We start from the raw sequence: 23207 nt of genomic DNA on the forward strand, positions 1-23207 counted from the left end.
GTCGCTCTTACTAAAGTGTGGGTCTGTTGACCACATGAGGCCATGGGGCAACTAGACCACCCATGATTGTGTCATTTTCAATCACTTTACTATTCGCCAGAGAGTAAATTGTATCATATTAGAACGTAGAAAGTTTGTTCTTGTCCAGGGAATTTTACAGCCCTCTCTTTAAAATAAATGATACTAGCTCTGAAGTAATTTGTTCAGATTTGATTAGTGTGCACTGTATAGGAAAGTAAAGAACAATACCGAATTGTGAGAAAATAACTTCTACCAGATGTTTCCTATGCCTCCTATCTACCCCAAAATGTCAAATGTGTGTTTAGTTTCGGGCTTTTCTTAGGTGTTAAAGCTGAAACATGATTTTCACAAATGCTGAGCCTCAGAAGCTCCCATAGACTTGTGATGGACTTGAAGACCCAGCACAGTGTGTTGGGAAATGAGTTATTTTCCAAAGTTATGACATCTCATTTTAACGCTTGTTATTTTAAGCAGCTTTCATGAAGGAGTGCAAGAGACCACCCAGAGTAGCGACCAGCCAAGTGGCTGGGAAGCTCTTCTGGTTCTTCTGGTGAGACTCTTTGTTTCTGGTTATGAGAAGAAATTCAGCTTGAAGCTGGAAGGATTTCTTCAAATCTTATTGTGACAAACATTACCGCATACCAAAGATTAACACGAGAAGCGGCATCTCAAGTTGTAGTGACAGCAATGAGATGAATGCATTGCTTTTTCTGCAGGGATTGCAGAAGTCTGACCACCAGTAGTGGAAATGTCGCCACTCTGCTGTGAGAGACATGTAAAGGTTCTTGCAGCCATATAAAAAGTTAATAAACTTGCTGCTACATGTTAGTGACATGTTTTTTGGAGCCAGTTGATCCTGGAAATCAGACCACGTGTGAGATGACCAAGTTTGCACAATAAGTCAGCAGTGAAGAGTGATGACACTAAGGCCAATGGTCTGAGATGTTACAGTCAGATTCAGCTTCTTCTTTACATATGTGCTGCTTCTTGGTGGAGGAATGGGAAGAGGAATTAACATTAATGTTGTACTCAAGTGCAGCTTTACAAATGGTAGTTCCTTAAAATGAGAGAAACTAAATGGCATGTACAGCTCCCCGTGATGGAGATGAACTGAGCCAATCCCTGTAGTGCTTTTTCTTTCTCTGACTTCCCTCACTGAGAATCACCGCTGCAGGCATTTTACACCCACCCTGTACATATGGAAATAATTAAACTGCTTTGGAAAGGAAGTGTTTCCATGATAAACAAATTCCCTCTTGGTACTTACACACTGGAAAACTGACAACAACTTGATTCTGACAGGATTAGGGGGTCCCCAGCAAAGGGATTTCATGGATTCTTGAGAGACATGTGCTGCCTCCACAATGCTCCACCCAGTGCTTCTGCCTCTTGTGCTGCAGCAGCTAAGCTGGGTTACCGAACCGCTTGCCTTTGTGTTGCAAAGATGCTCTCCTGATGTACAAGTATGCAGAATTACTGGTTGTTCCTGTCACCACCTTCCTTCCCTGTCTTTTCTGTATGTCCCCTTTAGGTACTGGGAGACCACAGTAAGGTCTACCCAGAGCCTTCTCCCCTCTAAACTAAACAGCCCCAGATTTCTCAGCCTGTCTTCATAGGAGAGGTGCTCCAGCCCTCTGAGCATCACTGTTGCTCAGTAGTACCCTTGAAGCCCTACTTTATATAGTTGTGCCTCGGGCTTCTTTACCCAGTGGTACTAGACTATATTTTTAGGCTTTTATTTTCCCCCCTAACTTCTTTCTTCAAACACGGAGCTCTTCTAGCAGAAGCCTACTGCTTGTCTTGGTCCTATGACCTTTGCATGCTTCATAGGACAGTCTGTAACAAAATTCATTAAATCATTATAAATGTCTCATTCCCACATCAGTCTTGAGTTTATATAGCCAAGTAAAAGCTGGAAGGCAGTGACAAGTATCTACAGCTTAACAGCAGCCATGTGAATCTGCTAATCACTACCCACATGGATCTGATGGGAACTAAAGGCTCATCACCAATCCCTGTCATGACTGTGGTGAGCCAGGTGGTGTTTTAGGTCAGCAGATTCCCAAAGTACTGGTGCTCTAGTACTTTGTAGCATTTTAGCATTGCTATTTATGACAAAGAGTACTAAGAAGCCTACAATTTATGGTGGTACTGAGTATTAGTCTGCTTCTTACAGACTTGTTATTGACTTGTTATCATCCTGAAGTTTGAAAACCTGCTGGGACATCAGATTGTTTTACACTGGGACAGAAAGTCAAAATGCCTTGGTGACACTGATCTCAAACCAAGCTTTTTCCACTATCACAACGGAAAGGTATGAAAGCTGGGCTCCTGACTACTGCTATGGCTGTTGCGGTGCCTCCCATGAGGTGTAGGAAGTGGTGAGTGTTGTGGGGGAGTTATGTTGGCTGGCTCAGGGGGATGAGGGTGGAAGGTAATGCTTAATTCCTGATGTGTGTTGGTCCTGGTGAGCGAAGTGTTCTGGAAACACAGTCCTACTGATGCTGATTCAACTAAAAACCATCTGCTACTCGTGTTATAAATTTTAAAGGCTTGTTACTGTTATGTGTATCTAACTGGACATATAATTATTGTCTTATAGGGGTGGAGGAGAATAGTGCACTCACAAAGACTTTATCTATTGAGCCTGTATTTTGCATGTTTAGTATAAATGACTGGGGTACATTCAGTGAGCTCTGGACCTTCACTTTTTTTTCTCAAGTGTGTCACACTAGCATCTTTGAGTGTACTGCGAATGAACTGTGATTATCTGTGTCTGCCAAACTGCTTTTGTTCTGGTTTGTTTGCTTTGTTATACTTCTGACTTGATCTGTTAGTAAACCAAAGTAACCTTGGGTGTAGCCAACTCTGTATGTTCTGAACTGGAGCTTATGAATCTGCTAGGTTTTCCATGGATTGGATACTGCTTGCTTTTCAAGTTTGTTAGAGAGAAGCAAATGATAAGCAAAAAAAAGATTTCCTTTCTAGAAAGAGACTTTTGTTTCCACCTGTGAGAGTTGAAGAAGTTGATAAGGAAAAGTCCTGATGGCAGTAGAAGCTACTCTCAGGGTCCCAAGTTTGTGTTTCTTCCGTAATACAACCTCCACTTAAAATAATAATGAAAAATGATGTATATATACACACAGGTAGCTTGCAGGATGCATATGTGTATACATATAAATCTGTATACAAGTGTAGTATATAGATATGAATATATCCTGCAAGATATAAGCAGAACTTATCAAACCTGGTGTTTATGTCTTGTGTCTTTGTTCACTGGTGTACAATTAGGTGTGGATAGTAGGTGTAGTGTACCTTACTGGGGTTCTGTATCCATCAGTGGTGGCTTTTCTGGGATTTGATGAGGGTCGAGCTCTGCCTTTTTTTGATGAAAACTGCGTATTGCTTTTTCCCTCCCTCTCTTTAATGTAGCATTTTTCATGGCAGCTGCAAGGGCTTAGTATTTCTGAGAACATCTGGCTTGGTTGTATATATACACACAATCAATAGGTGTACAGAGGTTAGACTTCTACAGATGGAATATACCTCAAAGTTCCTTAAAGCTTTTGACGGGTCCTGTATCCTCTTGAAGAGTAAATTGTAAAGGCAGGGAAAGTGTTAATGCTTATGGTGAAGTGGGAAAGTACTTCGGGTAAGATTATGTGAGAATGACTTCAAGAGTGAGAAATCCAGAAGCTCAGCCCTTACAAGAAGATCAGAGATAGAGGCAAAGTCAGAGGATGGCAATGAGTGAAATGCAGAAAGAAGGTAAGGAAATGGTAGAAAAGGTAGCTGGGAGTCTCTCCTTCAAGTCATTCTTACACTAAATCATAGAATCACAGAATTGCTCTGGAAAATACCTTAAAGATCACCAAGTCCAACCACAGTCTAACCATAGTACCCTAACTAACAGCCCTCTGCTAAATCATGTCCCCGAGCACCACATCCAAATGGTTTTTAAACACATCCAGGGATGGTGACTCAACCACCTCCGTGGGGAGCCTATTGCAGTGTTTAACAGCTCTTTCTGTAAAGAAGTTTTTCCCGATATCCAACCTAAACTCACCCTGGCAAAACTTGAGGCCATTTCACCTCATCCTATCACCAGTAAGAAGAGACCAACCCCCCCACTTGCTGTAAGCACCTTGCAGATACTGGAAGAGAGCAGGAAAATATAATTCATTATAATGGGCTGCTGAATGTGGTGTCTTTGACAGGAGAAAATGCTGCTGTGTTTTTAAAATGTGACTGCCCTTTGTTTCTGCAGGATAATATCATTTGTACTGACACTAAAATGAGCTTTAGTGAGTTCAATTGATTTTGCTGATATTCTGGTATTAGGAATTACTGGATTGTAGCATCATGCTCAAATTTCCAATTGGATCAACAGATTTTTGAGACTGTTTTACATCTTAAATTCTTGCCTGTTGAGGATGGGTTGGGGGAAGACATGGAACAGCACAACCCAAGCATTCAGGTCAATTAATCATATACTTCTCACTTCTCTTCCTAAATGAGAAATAGGAAAATAGAATTTTAATACTTGCAAAGTGCTTCTGTTTTGTTTTGCTTTGCTTTACAACTGTGTACTGCAACTTAAAAGGATCTCCAGTACTACCTTCATTTGGGGTTTTTGAGTGACTTCTGTTTAGCTGAAGATTCATTTGTTTTAGTAGTTTTATCTGAGATAGTTGTTAGGCTATTGGTTTGAGTGGGAGAAAAAATATCTGTGTCTCAAGAAGGGAGAAATCAAATATTTGAATGGCTTTATTCTCAGCTGTCAATTTAATTGCTGGCAAATTCTACAGGTGTTTCTTATGGATTTTTCAAAAGTGAATGTATGACTGTGGATAGAGCCTGATAAGAAGGAGAATTGTCTTGGCATCATGCTACTTCTATCTGTACTGCTGGAAAGTGATTTTTGCAATATTTTGTCTTTCATAAATCTGGAGTGAAATACAGTCAAAGAGCAGGTATGTTTTGCACTCAGAATGGAATGAGTTGAATTCCAAACACCTCCCATTCCCCAGTTTAATCAGTAAAGAGATAATAAAGAACAACTTGTTGCACATCAAAATCTGTCACATCGCACTGTCTTGAAAAAGCATAAACAAGAAGGCAATTAAAGTCTGGTAGCCCTGGCTTTTTAATAGTAATTTGGCAGGGAAGTTTAATTAGAGAACACAAGATCTGTGGTGATGAATTCAAATGGCCTCTGTGCCACCAGTAATGGTCCAGTAGGAAAAGTCAGCCTGGGCAATGCCCTTTTGGTTCTTTCCCTCAGGACAGTGGTTGAAGAGCTGGTCAAGGTCACATGAAGCCCTTTGAGTGAATTTGAACAGAGAGAGTCTCATGACTTTCAAAAAGGTCTGTCTGCCCTCACGCAGGGCTCTGAGGAGAGACAGGGTGTGTAGACAAGGAAAGCCCTCGAGAAAGGTTCTGTGCATATCAGGCTTTGGTACTGATGAAATACCATCCTCCTGGGGAATGGATCTGTCCTCCCCTGTTAAGTTAATGGTGGGCTTTCCATCTCTGCTGTTGCAGCTGGTGCCTTGAAGTATGCCATGCTACTCCAAATGACAAGAGGATGATAGCTCTGCTGGGGAGGAAAAAACATGTCATTAAAAAAAGGCTAACGCAGCCAGTGCAAAACCACAGCAGGCGTTGCATTTAGCAACCAGGCTCCCTGCTGTGTGAAAAGGTTAAGAGGAAGGAGGGAGATCATTCACAAAAGAGCAAGAAGGTATCACTTGCTGGCAAGTCATTTCTGTCATGCTGTTTTGCACAGAACATGCTAGGAAGCAAACGCAAACCGCAGTGGAAACAACAAAAGAGTGTGTGTCACTGTGTGGACTGTGTAGTAATTTCTTCCTTAGCTTAACCACATTTCTGAGGGTCATGCATCTCTAATAAAACTTAATTCAATTAGTAATCTTCCTTTCACTAAACTGTAATGATATACATTCAATGAATATTTTCCAACGTTTCACTTATATAAGTGGAGATTAAAGTGTGTTTTTTTGTTGTTTTCTTTTTGATTATACGGCCACGGTTCAACTGAAATCACAACAAAAACCTGGGAGCAAACATCTTGAGCCTTACTGTTGTACTTACTTTCTCTTACTGTACGAGGTTTGCCCCCTAAGCTACAGCCTTTGTCTTCTACTTGCATGCGAGCTATCTGAAAGCTCTCTGCTCATAATGTTGCTCATTCATACTGTGTACAACTCTTGGCAAAATGGGTGTCTTGGGTATCAAGTGGCTGGGGGCTGACTGAAGCAGTTCAGATGGCAGCAATTGCCTTTGAGTATAATGCAGCTAGGGAGGTTTAGAAAGGTTTATTTCAGGATGAACATTCTGATTTGTCTTGAACCACCTGCTGAATGATGGAAGCTGCTCAGATGAGTCGGCGTCATGCACTGTGTGAGTTCCCTTGATAAGTCCCTTTGTGGTTTGCTGCAGAATGATGGAGGCATGGTCTGAATGGGACAGGACGTTACAGGTAGAAAAAAAACCCTCCAACACCCACTTGAAAATACCACAAAGAGCAAGTTAGGATGTGGTGAGTTGTGTAGAAAAATGTGAAAATGAGGTAGGATGCTTCTATTTGGGTGAGCAGAAAGTCGTGGTTGTAAAACGAGAGGCCTGTGCTGAGTGCTTGTGGTTCTGCTCTATGGATGCGTGCGTCCTGGTTTTGGCTGGGATAGAGTTGCTTTTCTTTGTAGGAGCTGGTGTCGTGCTGTACTTTGGATTTAGGGTCAAATAATGTTGATAGCATGTGATATTTTAGTGGCTGCTGAGCATGCTGGGTGCTTGTACAGAGCCAAGTACATTTCAGCTCCTCGTGCTGCCCTGCCAGCAAGGGACTGGGGGTGCACCAGGTGCTGGGAGGGGACGGCATGTGGATAGCTGACCACGACTGGCCAAAGAGATGTCCCATAACCATTATTATTTTCCCTTCCTTTTCTGTCCTATTAAACTGTCCTTATCTCAAACCCTTTTCCCCTGTGTATCTCCCCCATTCCTCTGTGGAACAGTGAGGAAATAGCTATGTGGCGCTGAGCTGCCCACCAGGTTAAACCACAGCAGTGTGCTAGTTGGTTAGAGAAGCTCCTCACCTCTTCTGGAAAGATAGGAGCTAGCCCCAGTACTGGTGTGTCCAGTATCAGCTATAGTATGGATGTATTTTCTTGCGCCTGTGGTTCAGGCTGCTTTTGTGTTATTCTTTGTCTTCATGATACACTTAAGATCTTTATTTCTGCTTTCAATACCTTTGTGATTTATTTTTTCTTTCTCTGCTTATTCTCCCTTTGGCCCTGGTCTGAGTCCACCTTCCTCTAAGCAGAGATTTGTCCTTGGATATTGCCTGACCTGCTTTGCCAACGTGTTTATCTCCTGCAATGCAGATAGCAAACTTCTCAGTTTAACATTTCCTGAGGCAGCAGTGGGGGAGACTCCTTGGAGAAGCACATTTGCATTCACTGACCCCTCTAGGAATTTGGAAAGAAGGTCGAAAGGTGCAGAAAATTGGATCAGGAGATAAGTGGAGAGGGGAGAAACAAGTTCTGTGCTACCAACAGGCACCTTGGCTTATTGCTTTGTGAGATTTATGTGAGTTCAAGCAGTTATTTATTACTGATGGAAAGAAAACCTAAATGGACTTGATATTTCTACTCTGAGGCTGAAAAATCCCACAGTGCATTGGAAGAAATTGAATCCTTTACATCCCGTGATAACTTTGAACTGGAAGAAGAGTCTCTTATTCCATGGGGCTTGGCTGTGGAAGCAACTTGTAGCCAGCAATCATCTGCTTGCTGAGAGCATTTATTTTCATGTCATAGATGTATCATCTCTTCCGCGATATCTTTTCTCCATATGGAGGAAGGTTACACTGAAATGATGGTTAAATGCTATGGCACTTCAAAGTGTGGATGTGAGGGGCAGTTGTTTCCATTCCGGTTGCTACTCCCTCACACAGCAGCCAGGCTGTGTAATTCCTGTTTTATTGACTGTTGCTTGTGGCAGGGGAGCTGAGACCAGCAGCTAATGCAGTGCCAGGGTCGCCTAATCAAATCCAGTCATGATGATTCCTGCTCCCCTTCCACAGGCTGGGTGAGCCCTGGGGTGTTTCAGGGCTGCAGTGAAACCAGACTTGCCATCCTCCTGCAGGCTGGAGAGAAGCTAAGAGAAATGGAAGGAACTCTTAAAGACCATCTAGTCCAACTCCCCTGCAATGAACAGGGATGCCTGCAGCATATCAGGTTGCTTAGAACCCCACTGAACCTGACCTTGGTTAGGGTTCCATCTTCTCCAGGTATGGAGCATCCAATCTTTCTCTTGGCAACCTGTTCTACCTCTATCATAAAAATAAAACAACAGAAAAAAAAAAAGTTTTTTCCTTATATCTGACCTAAACTTCTTAGTTTGAAACCACTTCCCCTTGTCCTATCCCAACTAAAGAATCTGTCTTCTTCTTTCTTATAGCCTCTCTTTAGACACTGACAGGAACATCTTATATGTGACCAGGACAAGGATCTGCTGGGGCCCCATGCCTGGAGGTTCCTATCAATGCAAGCAAGGAAGGGGTGCTTTTCACTTTGGGACTAGCAGGGCTTGAGTGATGAATGCAAATCAAATATGGGATTCTAGGTTTATCTTGGTTCTTTTAAGTACATGCTTGCATTGCCCTTAAAGCATGTTCTGGGCCACTGTAGGGTGGCTCTGTGAATTCCTGCCTAGAACACCTGAATTATAGTATTTGATATTTTACTTATTATCAACCCCCATGCCAGGGAATTGAGCTGTGGTAAACGGGTGTTACTGCCAAGCAGAATAATGTGTGACAGGGTGATGGAGGTGGAAAGCCAGGACATTGCAGCTTCTGGGTACAAGGTGCTGCAGGAAAAAAAAAAACATCCCTTCTGCTGCGAGCAAAGTGCTACAGAAACAACCTGCTGCTATAGCTGTCAGCTGCAGGTGGACTACAAGCAGACATAGTGCAAAGGATAAGCAACTCAAGTGTTGGCCCAGCTTATCGGATGTGGGAAGAACTACATACCTCTCACATCCGGAGCCAGCCACACCTGATGCCTGGAGCAAGGCAGAAAAGGTCCAATTGCCAGACTTGCTGTTCCTGAGAAGTATGGTAATTCCAGATCTGATACCCAAAAATATTTCTGCCCATAAAACACTTATGACCTTATGCATGCAGATGTGGCCTTATACTTTAAGGTGTATTTTGTGTTAAAAATATGTACTTCTAGAGGAACAACTTGGCCTGTGTTTTAAAGCTATAAACATAAGAGCTTTCAGAGGACACAAGGCTGTCTTGTCTGCCTTGGCATTCCTATCACTGTCATCTGTTTGTGTTGCCAAATTTGTCTTTCACTTTTTGCTGTTGGCAGAGATAAAGCAGTGCTAATTTAGTCCACAGAATTTTGTTCAGCCTTGTGCTATGGAGCAAAATGCTGTGCTTAGATATATCAATGCCCACCTTAGTCATTGGCCAGCACAGCCATGGAATGCGCTGAATTACGGCTGTCCCGCACCCATGCCATATCAGGCCTGTGAAATTAGGAAGCTGGGCATGAAATTAGCAGCTGCTACAAGTGTTGCTCATTCTGCTGACAATATTGTATGAAATTAGTGTAGGTGTTTCCTTCAGCCCAGTGTGAGAACCTACCGACCAGTTTCCATTCTGGTTTAGCATTTGAGGCTAGGATTATGCAGAACTGCAGAAGCAATGAAGCAAGATGTGACTTCATATCTGGGCTCCTGCGTGGCCTCAAAGGAGGAGGGAAATAAAAACAATGCACATATACCTTCTCTGTGTCTTCACAAAGGACTGAGGTACAAGTTTGGTTAGTAACATTTGGTTAATGTCCAGTGCAATAACATTCATTATCAAAACACTATTTTAACATGAATTTTTTTTTTTTTTTTTGCTATGGAAAATTATTTTACTCCAGCCATTTTGAATTCAGTCTAATTCATACAGCTGAGAGACACCCCAAAGGTGTGGAGGGTAATTTCCATCCCTCTACTGAGATTGTTGATGGTTGTGGATGCCCAGTCCTTGGAAGTGTTTAAGTGCAGGCTGGGTCGAGCCCTGAACAACCTACTCTAGTTCTAGATCTAGCAGCTGGGGCCCTGCCTGTAGCAGGGGGGCTGGAACTTGGTGCTCCTTGAGGTCCGTTCCAACTCAAGCCATTCTAGTTTGGGGTCAGTACTGTATTTTGCCTGTGAGGGAGACCAGGGCAATGCTGCACATGGACAGGATGTGTATGGATGTCTTTAGCTGGGATAGTGGAGGGCTCTGGGCCTGTCGTAGTTTTGGTTCAAAGCGTGTCAGGCTTGTTAGTTCCCCTTTAGATAGATTTCAAATAAAAACTCTGCTGTTACAAATGGGCATCAGGTCTGACATATTTTGTAATTGAAAGGCTTTGGCAGCAAGTGCTCAAATTGGGATGAGATTCCCAACATCTGGGTTTCCCCTGTACAGAAACAAGCATGTCACAGCCTCTTGCTCACCCTGCCCCAGCTGCTGCTGGCATCCCGGCCTTTGGGGTACTGAAATACGGTGGGTGGTATTTTCAATGTGGCCAGCTACTCCCCATCCACTCCCCCCAAAAAAGTGGGGGAGATAGAAAGTGATTTCAGGTCAGCCAGAAGGACTTTGCTAGTCAAATGTGGGCAGCTGTTTCAATGAAGTTTCTCTTGGGAAAGTTCAAGCATTTTCTTTTGGACTTGTAAGCAAAAATCTTTTGTTTCTCAATGGCTTTTGTTCAGCAGTTGAACTAATTGCAAATTACAAGCATGAAAAAGGAGTGAAGATCAGGGAGAATGAAAGCAAATGCTGAACTTGAAGTCAAGTCAATGTGAGAGTGTGAGGAGTGGGAAGGAGTTGGCGATAGCAGTGCTATTTTAGGTCAGGAGTGATGCAAGCTGGGCTTTTCCCTCTAGTGTGTTTTTATTTTGTTTTACTTTTGGTTTTGCTGTTTGTTTTTTAAAACTTTTTATTCAAACTGAAGAAATGCCTTATTTTGCATTATAACCTGAGCTTTGGGTCAGAGCTGATTTGTACAAGTAAAGTAATGAAAGCTCTGATGACCCTGACTTCTGTGATGGCCTCACCTGACTTCCTGTATGAAAGAAATCAATGGTTGCTTTGTTTTTTTCCCTTATCGTTCCTCAGAGATTGATATATATATATATATTTTAATATACATGTATATTTATCACTTGTATCTAACACTGGTGAGGTCTGTGATCGTGACTCAGATTAGGGCTACTCCAGGCTTTTAATTAGTTGGCACATAGATAACCTTTACAGTCCCCTCCAACCCAAGCCATTCTGTACTTCTAAGTCCAGGCTGGACAAATGTGGCATGTGATACCTATTTTCCCTTCTTCTGGCATAGGAAATAACTGCATGTGCCTTTGGTTCATTTTGAATGTATGGCAGAGGCATCCACGAGTTACTGCCTCAGATCAGTCAACAGATAAATGGATCGTATCCTCTTTGCTCTCCCAGTTTTGAAATTGGTTTGCAAAATTCCACTTTCTAATCTGCCCCTTTAATCCGAGCTCATCACTTCATTTCAGACTGGCCCCCGATTCTCTGAATGATCAAGCAGGCTTCTTCTCTTTGTTCTTCAGCTAAAAATGTAACCCATTCAAGAAAGTTGCAATTAATATTTTCCTGTCATCGTGTCCTTTTCTTTATCGAGCTTTCAGCTCAGATGGGGGTATTCAGATGTGAATAAGGCGCCGCTTCATGATTTTACCCTTTTTGTTTAGTGGGGGCTGTGTAGAAGAAAAAAAAGACAAAAAAATAAAAGGTCTCCAAAAAGGAAGAACTTGATAATGACCTGATGTTAGCAAGTCTTTTAATTTGATAACTTGTATTTTGATGAGAAATCTGAACTTCTGAAGGCTTTTATTTCTGAGGAAGATGAAAATTAGCCCTCTGGGAAATGATTCCTCTGCAGTGTAGCTCTTTAATTTGGCTGTCTGAGCCTGTTAATACTGTTACTGCTTTCTAATTGGAAGTCACGTCAAGGCAGACTGGATTTTGATAGTGATTGATTTTAATACGTCCTTATTGTAGCTGGTCTTGAGAAACTGATTGTGCCAAGGAATACAGTTATTAGTAAGTCTCCATCAGGGTGGGAAGAGTAAGAATTTGGTCTTTTCTCTCTAGGGAGAAAGAAGGAACTCTTCAGCTTCCCGTTCTTACCTACTGGAGCACAAAGCTTTCCTGCTTATTGGCTCGGTTAAGCCACAGTCTGATACTGAACAACATCATTTTTTTAGTTGATAATTGAAGTCTAAGCGCTGGCAAGGGCTGTGACATGTTTTCCTCTGACAAGCTCACGTTTTATCATTTTAAGACCAAGGAATCTTTTCAGCAATCCCGTTACTGATTGAAGAGTGGTGTATATTAAAATGTCAATCAGTCACTTTTAATTATTCCTGTAACAATCTAGGAGGGCTGTTGATTTTGATATGAGAATGCTGCAACTTCCTGTCAGATTAAAAGGAAGTTGGGGCTGGTGGGACACCCAGTCTGCAAAAGCACGGTCTGTGGAGCATGTCAGCAGCACAGCCCCTGGTTGGGAAAATCTGCCCTCTGTTTCTCTCCCCTCTGTAACACTGCGTACACTGTTTCAGTGATGCAAAATGTGGTACTCATCAGCTGGCTGTTTTAGCATCTTGCTGAAAGCCATCATGTTTTATTTTCCAAGCAAGCAAGCTCTGGTTTCTCAAATAGTGCAGGGAGTCAGGCTGTTGCCTACAGAAAGCATTAAGAAGCATGTCCTAGTCCGCAGGAGCCTTACTATTGACTTCAGCGGCTGTAAGATGCAGCTCTGTGTCTGAGCTCTGACGCACTTCTCTCTGGCAGACGCAGAGATTTCCCTGCGCACACGAGAGATTTGCATGGCGTGGCTGCACATCACTTGTGCTCATTCCTTCTCCAGCTGCCGCAGGCTCACGTGCTGTGCCAGTGGTGTGGCTCTTTGGCAACTTCTCCATCACCTTTGTTGCAGGGCTCACTTCTGTCTGTATCCCTTTTGCAGAGGCTTTAGCCTCATTTGTAACAGCAGAAAATGAAAAGTATGAAGAGCTGAGTCACCGGCTAATGATAACAAAAATGTCATTGGTGCTTGGACAATTAAATTCTGTTGCCTTTGTCATGACAACTAACTTCCAGTTCAAAGGTCTGTCAGAGACAGCAAATGTTCTGCATGCTGATGTTGTCCCCATCATGTCCCCACAACGAACTCCCCTAAAGCGTCTCTTACTCTGTCGCATTACAGCCTGTGCTCCCGCAGCACAGAAAGGGACCTTCTGGGATCATAAAGCCCAACCCTCCTGCTAAAGCAAGTTCCCTACAGTAGAGCTCACAGGAAAGCATCCAGCCTTGACTATCTGCAAAAAAATAAAAAAAGATGCTGCAAAATTACCAGTGCTCAGATTATATAGTTCATTTTCCATGTGAGCAGTGGCTGGCTTCATGTGCTTGCCATCAGGCTGGTGCAGGTGCAACATGTCTCAAAGCACTGTTCACTGTGTCCTGAGTGGGGGATATCTTTAGTCCAGCTCATTCCCTGGTGCTAAGTAATCAGATGACTCATAATGGAGAGGTGATTTGCAGCTGGAGAGCTCGTAAATGAACCATCGTGTGCTTTTATAGCTTCAGCAGTGGGTCAATGCATAGGGCCGCAGCTGGCAGGCCATGCCCAAGTGTGGGAAATTCAGGTCAGGTATGGTTGATGAAATGAGGAGTGATAGAAATGAATGCCTTAAAGAGTGGGTGCTAGCCAAAGATGTAAACCTGCTGAGGCATGAGTGCCTGGCCCTGCAAATGCATCCAGCTGTATTGGGCAAATTCTGAGCCTAGCAGCAGGGAAAAATATAGAGCTGGGTGGAGACTGGTGGAATGTGGGGACTGGTGGCACCATTCTGCCCTTCCAGGAGGATGAAACAGTGGAGCTGCTATGGTTGGAAGCTGGTTGAGACTTCACCATCTTCTTCAGTGGGTCTGGGTACAAGAGAGCTACTTAGCAGGTTTGCTTTTTCCATCTGTGCTGAGAAACCAGGCTGGCTTTTGCAGCTCATGCCAACAAAACTGGCAATATGGGTATTCATACAGAGGAAAAAAATCAGTATTAGGAAGGAGCTTCTGCAAAAGGCCTGGCTGCCAAAGTATTCATGCAAGCTGGCAGAGCTTTGTCAGACTAAAATTAGGAGTTTGTTATTTGTGAGGATATAGTCACAATATTGGTCACAAGCTGTAGGGAATTGTAGGAGTCCCACAAAAATCAGGCTGCCTACGTGGGCTTGCCTGGCCTGCCTCCTAACTATGGGCTTTGCCTGTGTGGAATGCTGGTGGCAGCTCCCTGCCTCCTATTTGCTGTGTGGGGGCTGTTTTGCCCCAGAAGCTGCCCTTATCCAGTGGAGTATGAAAGGATTTCTGTGATGTTGGCTTACCTGTGCTTTACAGAGCACTTGGGAGGGAATGAAACCAAAGGAGGAGGATTACAGCTTTGTTTTCCTTGTCAGGACTGACAGAACTTGTTCCTCCTGTGCTTGCCTGGCTGGCAAAACCTCTAAATCTAGCAAGAGTGCTTTTATGTTGTATTTTCATCATCAGCAACAACAACAAAAATCTACAGCTTCCCCTGATCTTACAGGGGGTTGAAACCTCTCTGCTTTTCCAGGCTTTAACCTCTAATACTGGAGACCCCTTCCCATGCCAGGTTGCTGCTGCATGCAGTGTGAGCACCTGGGCTTTGGGGGCACCCCCTGCTCCCAGAGGCCTTAAAGGTTCTAAGATCCCCAAGGTCTTTCAGTCAGACCTCTTCGGTTTATTGCAGGTTCACTGTGTGTTACAGGCTGTGACTTTCAGCGATGCTGTGCCCTGGATTGCCCAGTGCTGGGGGGAGGTTTTCTACATGAATTGCTCTGTATAAATAAACCCATGACAACAGTGATGAAAAATGCTGGCTTTTGCTGTAAAAGTGCATCATCTCATTCTTATTCTTAAAGAATTCCTCCACCAAATCATCACAAGTCATCACTCCTTCCTCAGTGCTGCGTGAGCTGCCAGCAATGCTTATTTTTGTAGAGACAAAGAAAAGATGCATAGAAAAAAGCAGTAACTATATAGGATCCTGAAAACCTACTGAGCAATTGCCCCCTGGAAAGAACAGCTTTACAGCATATGCTCATGAGTTTTAACTCTTGGCTGCTCTTTCAACTTAGTCTTTCTCATATAATTCCAATTTTTTGTGTGTTTTTTGTTTGTTTGTTTGTTTATGCCTCTTAGCAAGAGGTGCTGCTGCCCTGCCTCAGCATTCCTCATCAGTCCTATCTCAGCACCCAGAGGATGCTATCATAGCGCACGGCTTCCCCCACTGGAGCTGCTGCAAGATTTATTAGCTCTCCAGCCACTGTTAATAGCAATGTATTTGTCATGTGCTGTTTAATTAGTACGGAGCATGAATCACATTAAAGGGGAGGGAGGACGCTGAGGTAAATGTCAGTTGATATACCAACAAAGTGGCAGCAAACAAAATACCTCTGTTTCTGGCTATGCAGCGCTGAGATCCCTGTGTGGCTGAATTAGCATGGGGAAAGCAAGGCTGCACTGATCCTGCCCCTTCCCTGCAGGCACTCAGATACAGAGCTCACCTGACCTTGGAGGGACAGCTTTTTTCTCCAGACCTGATACCTGCATGGCATTTGATACCTGTTATCACAGGAGAGCAAATAGAGAGTGCATTGCCTGTCTTGCAGAAGCTAAGCCAAGGGCAAAGCCTGCCGTCATCTTCATTGATGTGCGTTGGCAGCGTTTGACGCTGGCTGGATTAGCTTGTTTAATTTGCTGCCTGTATGACTTTCTAAGTGAGAACTGTACTGAAATGACCTGGGTTTGGTTAGTACCAATCTGCTCCTTATTGTTAAGTAGGGGGCTGGGATATGGCTGCTAAGAGAGTTGCAGTCCAAACCTGCGTGAGCTGCTGGCCATGCAGATGGTAAGATGGGGTTGCTGCCTGCTGCTCTTTGGGCAAAGATGGGTAAACATTTTATCTCTGCGTTTCACAGAGGGTGGGATGAGCACAGTGCCTGAATGCCGTGTGACCGGTCAGTGCTGGCTGCCTGCTGGGTCTCAAGTAGACACATGGATGCCAGGCTTGGCGTTCTTTTTCTCAGCCCTATGAACAAAGCTGGGGTGAATTTATTCTGCTGTGACATTTTTGGGGTAGGTTCCTCTGTCAGCAAATCTGTGCCTGGGGAGCCACTTCTCAGGCAGACTGATAGGGCTGCTGAGAACATGGGGAGCAGGAGGCTGTAAAGGCTCCAGTGAAGGGGAGGGGCTGGTGGCTGGGGAGGGATTTCATAGAATCATTAAAGTTGGAAAAGTCACAGAATCACAGAATTACCCGGGTTGGAAGGGACCTCAAGGATCATGTAGTTCCAACCCCCCTGCCAAGATCACCATGTCCAACCACCAACCCATCTGTACCATGCCTGCTGACCAGTGATCTCTGTGCTGGGTGTATCGAGTTGATAGTTATTATAATATATAAGATAATAATAATAAAAAATGGACTTACCAAGAAAAAGCTCTGATGAGATGCAGGGGCATTAACGTGTGCACTAACTGGCTGCCTGCTGATTTACTTGCTGTTGTACTTATGGAGCATTGATAAATGGACAGAGGCTTGGTCTGTCACTGCAAAATGGCAGTGTTTTCAAAAAAACTATGTGGCCATCCCAGCTTTTGGTCAAGTTCCCACTGTGCTGCTGCATCCCAAACAGGGCTGCCTGTCCTCTGGTGGCGTGCATGAACATGGCAGGTCATTTTCCTCCTTTTGGGACTTGATGTCCTGCCAACTGCTATCAGGGAGCACAGCAGGTAGTGCTGGGATGGGGCTTCTGGCCTGGCACCCACCCACAGCACAAGGCTTGGTGGCACAGTGCCGATGGGATGCCCCGCGCTTTGAACCAGTGTTCTCTGCAGGTTGTGCTGTGGTAAATGCCAAACCCATCCTGGACAGTTCCAAGACTGTAGCATGCTGCAGAGCACTTGAAAAATGACATCATATGCAAAAGAACTGCCAAAATGGGAAAGTTTTTTGGCAGGCAGAGAAGGCAGTGAGACAAAGAACAGAAATGAGCTTTTGAAGAGTTTTCTAAGCAGAACTGGCTAGGCAGCCTTTTTCTGTGAGAGGAGTTAGCTGTAGGGTTAGATGCCAGAGAGGATCCTCTCACATGCTTGTACTTGGAATATTAAATAATCTAATTTTAGGATGAATTTGTTTGCTTCTCTGCATCATCATCTCTTCTGGTCCTGTCTTTTCTGTCTCTTCTATCCACAGGCAGTGGGAGGAGAAAAGCTCCGAGATCAGTTCCTCAACTGGGCTGTATGGTCTCTGTAGGGGTGGGCAGGCACGGTCTGCTCCCTGATGTGTGCTCATGCAATGATGTCCTGAAAGATACCATGAGCACACTCTGTCACAGCTATCCTTGGGCTGCTAAGTCCTGCTCTAGAGATAACCAGTGATGCCAGAATTAGCAGTGGGTTGGGGGCTTAGAACCTCCTTTTGCTTTTGTTTTCCTGGCCTGCACTCAAGAGCAAGACAGAAGAAGGCACGCATCCCTCTCCTAGGAGAATTTTTTCATTATTTATACTGCACATTTCACACTTCCTCTCATATGGAAGAAGCATAATTGTATTTTCTCTTCCCCGAAAAACTTTCTTTCTAAGCCTCTGAGCTACCAATCAGGCTCAAGGAAAAATCTTACAGAGAAAAGAACTGGACAGTGAGGCTGGAGGATGTCTGGAACAGCTGTGTGCATGAGAGTGATACAGATTCCTATTTTAGTCTGTACCCTGATGCTGGATGACTTCATAATTGTGCTTGGTGGTGGCATGTTTCTGGCTTGGCTATTGGGAGCTCAATGTGCTTTCTTTTCTGACATAATTCCAGGTAATTTATTTATATGCAGTACATGCACATGCAAACCACATAATACCTTCTGTTGAGTTGCACCAGGGATATAGCTGAATATTCACATACTGTTAGTGCCATAACCCATTTCTCTCCAATCCCTTCACCTCACTGTTTTTTTCTTTCCTCCTATGTTAGAGACTTGGAGCAAAGAGCATGTGCTCTTTCTGATTCATGGCGCTGAAATATGGTGAATGCCAAATCATGTGTGACAGGGATTGCTGAGGCCCTGAGGATGACCGAAGTGCTTTGCCTCAGCCTCTCCTCCTTCTGTGGCAGCAGTTATTTGTGGCATGGCTTTCTGCAGCTCCACAGGGGTTTTGCATGGGGGAGAAGGAGCTCCTTTGGTTGCTCCGGGTGGGAAACATCAGTTAGGAGGGCTGGATGTTTTCAAGGCAAAGGTTTTATTTCTCAAAATAGACAATTGGGTTGGATTGGGTTGGGATGGTTTTGTGGTGATGTAGTGAAGGTTTCTTGCCCCTGGTGGCCAGAAGGAACCAAGTTTTTAGCTCCAAATCTATATTAAGAGCTGTGTCTTGGAGTCAATGAGATCCTCACAAGAGGTGTTTCAAGATCGCAGGGCCTCACGTGTCTGCTCTGATTTCTGAGAACAGCTTCGATACCCTTGAGCTGCGGCACAGCACGTAGCAATTCCCTATTAATTTTTCACTGGTCACAAAGGCATTTTTTTAATGAATTTTCATATCTGATATAAATAAAACTGTGCTGATGCAAAACACAATAAGACCCAGATGAAAAGACAAGAGAGGACAGCCACGTGGAGGGAGAATGAGGGCAGAAAAGAGACTCTTCTCTAGTTACATTCCCTGTAAGTAAATTCTAGTAAGAGTGAAACTGTCAGCCATCTAAAGAACCATTAATAGGCATTAACAGCTGAGTCTGGGCACTGAATTCGTAATAATGCTGATGATCTGCTAGAGCTGACTGCCAGATCCCATCTCCTCAATGGTAGGCTCTGTAAGAGTGAAACAGCCTCACCAACCTTTAAACTGGAAAACATCAAAACCAAACAAAAATACCTTGTCATCAAGAACACACTTCTCCTTTCCTTATTGTCTTTCACGGGGCTGTGCCAGAAGCTGCTCTGTGACTCATACCTGTCCCCTTTAGAAAGGTGTCCCTGATTGCATGGTGTGTGACAGAGTCACGGAGAGAAAGCATGTCCCAGCGGTGCTGCGATAAGCACTGCAGCAGCCTCTGTTCTTCTGCACTGGTCCCAGTCTGTCATTTAGCAAAAAAACCTTATTTCTCCATTGCTTCCCCCTTAAGAGCATCCTAAGGCCAACCCCAAACAATCAAACTTGGAACACTTTATAGTCTGCATAAAAAAGAAACAAGGAAAATAATGTGAATTTAGAGGCTGTAATCTTACACATCTCTATGTGTTAATGAATTCGTTTGTGAAAGCACCCATCCTACTGTGAGTCATAGACCATCCTTCCTTCCTCAACATTTTCTCAAGGATCACGGGTTTCTCTGGGGGATGTCTTCCTTGTGGTAGCTGTGCCTGAGGTAAGACCTCTCGTAAGGACTTCTCAAGCAATTCTCCTCTCTCTCAAAGACAAAGCAAAACTCATCAAACACTATCCTCTGTTACCCAGCCCCACACAGGCCCTCTTTACAGGGGCCAAAGGGGAAGGATGGATCTCCAGCTAATTTTGACAGTGGTGGAACCATGAGAAAGGGCTGCACTCAGGCTTCCTTCACAACTTATTCCAGCATCAGCCTTTCACAAGTGTGACCAGTCTTTAAAAGAGCAGACTGTGTTTTGATGGCAATGCCATCAAGTTTAAAATAATAGAGTAAAATTGTGCGTTGAATTTAAGAGCTCAGGCTCATTTCATTGTATATGGCTTTTTTCTTTTTATGATTTCATGGATCATATAACAAATTTAGTTTGACTGCCTAGTAAATATAAGTAGGCCTGTAGGAATTGTGCTATTTGGACATGTTGCTTATATTTCAGAGACTTTCAAAAGTAATCTGCCTCAGCTAATTTGGTTCCTGCTCATGTCAACAGCAGAAGCGCCTCTTGCTTTCAGCTGCAGATGGGAAGTAACACATAAATGCTTTTGGAAATCGCCTCCTTAAAGCTTTGATAGAGAGTGAATAGCCAGAGATATCCTTCTATTAATGCTTTTTAAACGTCTGTGCTGCAGTTATTTTGCAGCTCATTTGCAAGAACTTAAGAGCATCAGTCTCCCATTCCTCAGACTCCTTATGTTTTGTGGATCTTTTTTATTCCTTTGTCTCTTCCTTTCTTAAGCTTTATCTTATTCTTCCTTTCTCAAGTCAAGCAGAGTTTTCTTCTCACCATGCAGCTGCCCTACTGGTCTGGTGACTTTTTCTTTTGTATTTGCTCCTGATGATTTCACTGAGGGGTTGAATAGCTGACACTTAATACATGGCACTGCCTTGCCAGGTATTGCACAATAAATGCAAATACAGCTCAGAGGGCAAAGCTGAAATGAGATTTCGGGTGCTCAAATCAAAAGATGTTGGGAGATACACGGCATGCATTGTAACTCTCCAGGATCCTTTATTTCTACTTTATGAATTTTTGCACAGTAATGTAAGAAACCACTTTAGAGCTTTTCTCTCCCTTCCCAAGCTATGCTGGTACCGGGACTGTACAGACATCCTCCTGCACAACCGTGTGTGGAGCAGCCGGCCTTCAGATCTCCTGACACAGAAGCCAGAACCCCGTATTTGCATTCAGATTTTGCATCTTAGTCACATTAAGTATGTGCTCGCAGCTGGCGTTATCAGTGTTAACAATTTACTTCATTCTCCCATGGTAAATTGCTGACAAGTCTTCCTGCTGCTCTTTCAAGAGAAACAGAAGAGATTAAAGTCTTTTAAAATAACAGTATTGGAAAATGTGAGATGTGGCAGCATTATTGCAGAATGTGGATTCAGCTGAGGTGAAGGAGCATAGTGTTCTTCTGCTCTCTCCCTTTGGTCTGAGAGGTGACAAGGTGTGAAGAGAGTGTTATTTGCAGACACTTTTGAGGAGGCAGTTGGAAAAGTTCCTGATGTTGCATTTCTCTCAGGTGATGGATGCAACTGCTTATAAATTCTTGTATCCCTTCTACCACATTCTCACTTGTCACACATGTTTGTGCAGCTCCCTCCTCTTCTATAGAGACCCTCCTCAAATGATCTGGGAACTGTGGCAACCCACCACACACCAAGCTTGAGGCAGCCAAGTTTAAAAAGTTGGCTGAGTTATTGGTAGGAGCAGGGATGTGCAGCTAGCTTGTAAGTTTGGCACGCAGGGAAGGATTTTACATGAGCAAACAACATGTACAAAGAAGCCCTTGTTCAGAACTTGAATCCTTGCTGCTCCTCACAGAAAAATTATGTTTGGAAGTGCTCTCTTAAGATCGCCTGATCCAACCATCTACCTGCCAACAATATTATCTACTAACCATGTCCCATCAGTGTTATATCTACACGTGTCTTGAGCACCTCCATGGACAATGACTCTTTCACCTCCCTGGGCTTGAGCACCAGTTCTGTGCTTCTGGGAGGAGCAGAGTTGGGATGTGTGACTGAGCTTCAAGAAGAGCAGAGACTCACCTGTGACTTAGGCTGAAGTAAGGACTACGTGGGGTTCAAACCGTGGGTTGAAATGTGTGTGCTGATAGAGCCTTTCTATTCATTTTCTTGTCAAATCAGCTAAGGTTAGAAATGGTACTATGTGTTTTTTGTAATGCTTGGGTATTTTTTTCTTCAGTATTTCATATTTGAAAGGGCTTGCCTAAGTGCTCTTTGGCTTGTTTTGGATCACCCTTATAAAGCTGGCTCTACACAGTGGGGAGCAAGGAGTGTGTGGAATCCATAGCGTTGATTATATATAGATGTGGTGGAGTCCCCACTGTGCACATGCAGATAATCATGTAGCAAAAAGCCATCAGAAGCTCCAAAAGCTATTAACTGGAATGTTTCTGTCCCTGCCTTGCTGAGAGCAAGCAGCAAGTCCAGCATATGCAGGAGGTCTGTGGTAAAGCTGTGGCTCAACTATCCTGAGCCTCATCTCAGTTTGGAGAATAATTATTTTGCAAATGGACGGCCTTCCTTCCTGTGACAGTTATCCCTGTGCAGTGTTGCTTTGGGCTCTCACATCTTCAACAACTGCCATGCAACAGGTCCTGCTTACGTTAGTCTGTCAAAGTGAAATAAAGGAGGGTTTTGTATTAATTCTCCTTTGCAAATTCTTTTCTGCTTTTCATGGTTTTGACTGGCAGTTAGTTTTCCTTGTAGAGGCTTATGTGATGCTGGTTTTGGGGTTTTTGATGAAAACAGTGGTGATAACACACTGATGTTTAGTTGTTGCTGAGCAGTTCTTACATGAAGTCAGTGGCATTTCATCTCCTCATGCAGCCCTGCCAATGAGAAGCTGTGGGTGCACGCGGGTCTGGGATGGGACAGCACCAGGACAGCTGACCCAGGCTGGCTACAGGGTATTCCATACCATGTGGCATCATCCTCAAACAAGAGGATGATTGCAAGAACAGTTGGGATAATGAAGAAGGGAAGATGGTCAGAGTACTAGCGTTTGTTTTCCTGAGAAACTGCTATGCATTGTGAGCACTGCTTTCTTGGAGGAGACTGAGCATCTGCCAGCCAGTGGGAAGCAGTGAATGAATTTGCTTGTGTGCACAGCTTTTGCTTTACCCAGTAAGCTATCTTTATCTCAATCCACAAGTTCTTCCACTTTAACCTTTCTGATTCTCATCCCCATCCAGCTGTGGGACAGCAATTGTGTGGCTGTGTGGTGTTGAGATACCTTCTGGGTTAAACCACAGCACCACTCATGGGGGAGCTGCTGTTGCTGATCAAGTGTCAGAAGAAAGGAAATATGCTAAGGAAAGAAGGAATGGAGAAGGAGAGAGGAAAAATACTTCCAAAACATCTTCTAAAACCTAATTGCGAAAACAGTTTTTCTGCATCTCAAAATACACTTCCATTGGAAGCAGTGATGAGTGATCCTCATTGCTTCTGCTGTGTGGTAGGGTTGTGTGTGTTAAAATGCATGTCTGCTTAGGTTTTGTGCCTCTTTTCAGATGAGGGGGCTTGGAAACTTCCTGAATAGTCTTTTATTTGATACGGAAAACAATAGATGCTGGTATTTTCTTCCCT

Source organism: Coturnix japonica, chromosome 3, assembly GCF_001577835.2.
Source record: "Coturnix japonica isolate 7356 chromosome 3, Coturnix japonica 2.1, whole genome shotgun sequence".
NCBI lineage: Eukaryota > Metazoa > Chordata > Aves > Galliformes > Phasianidae > Coturnix > Coturnix japonica.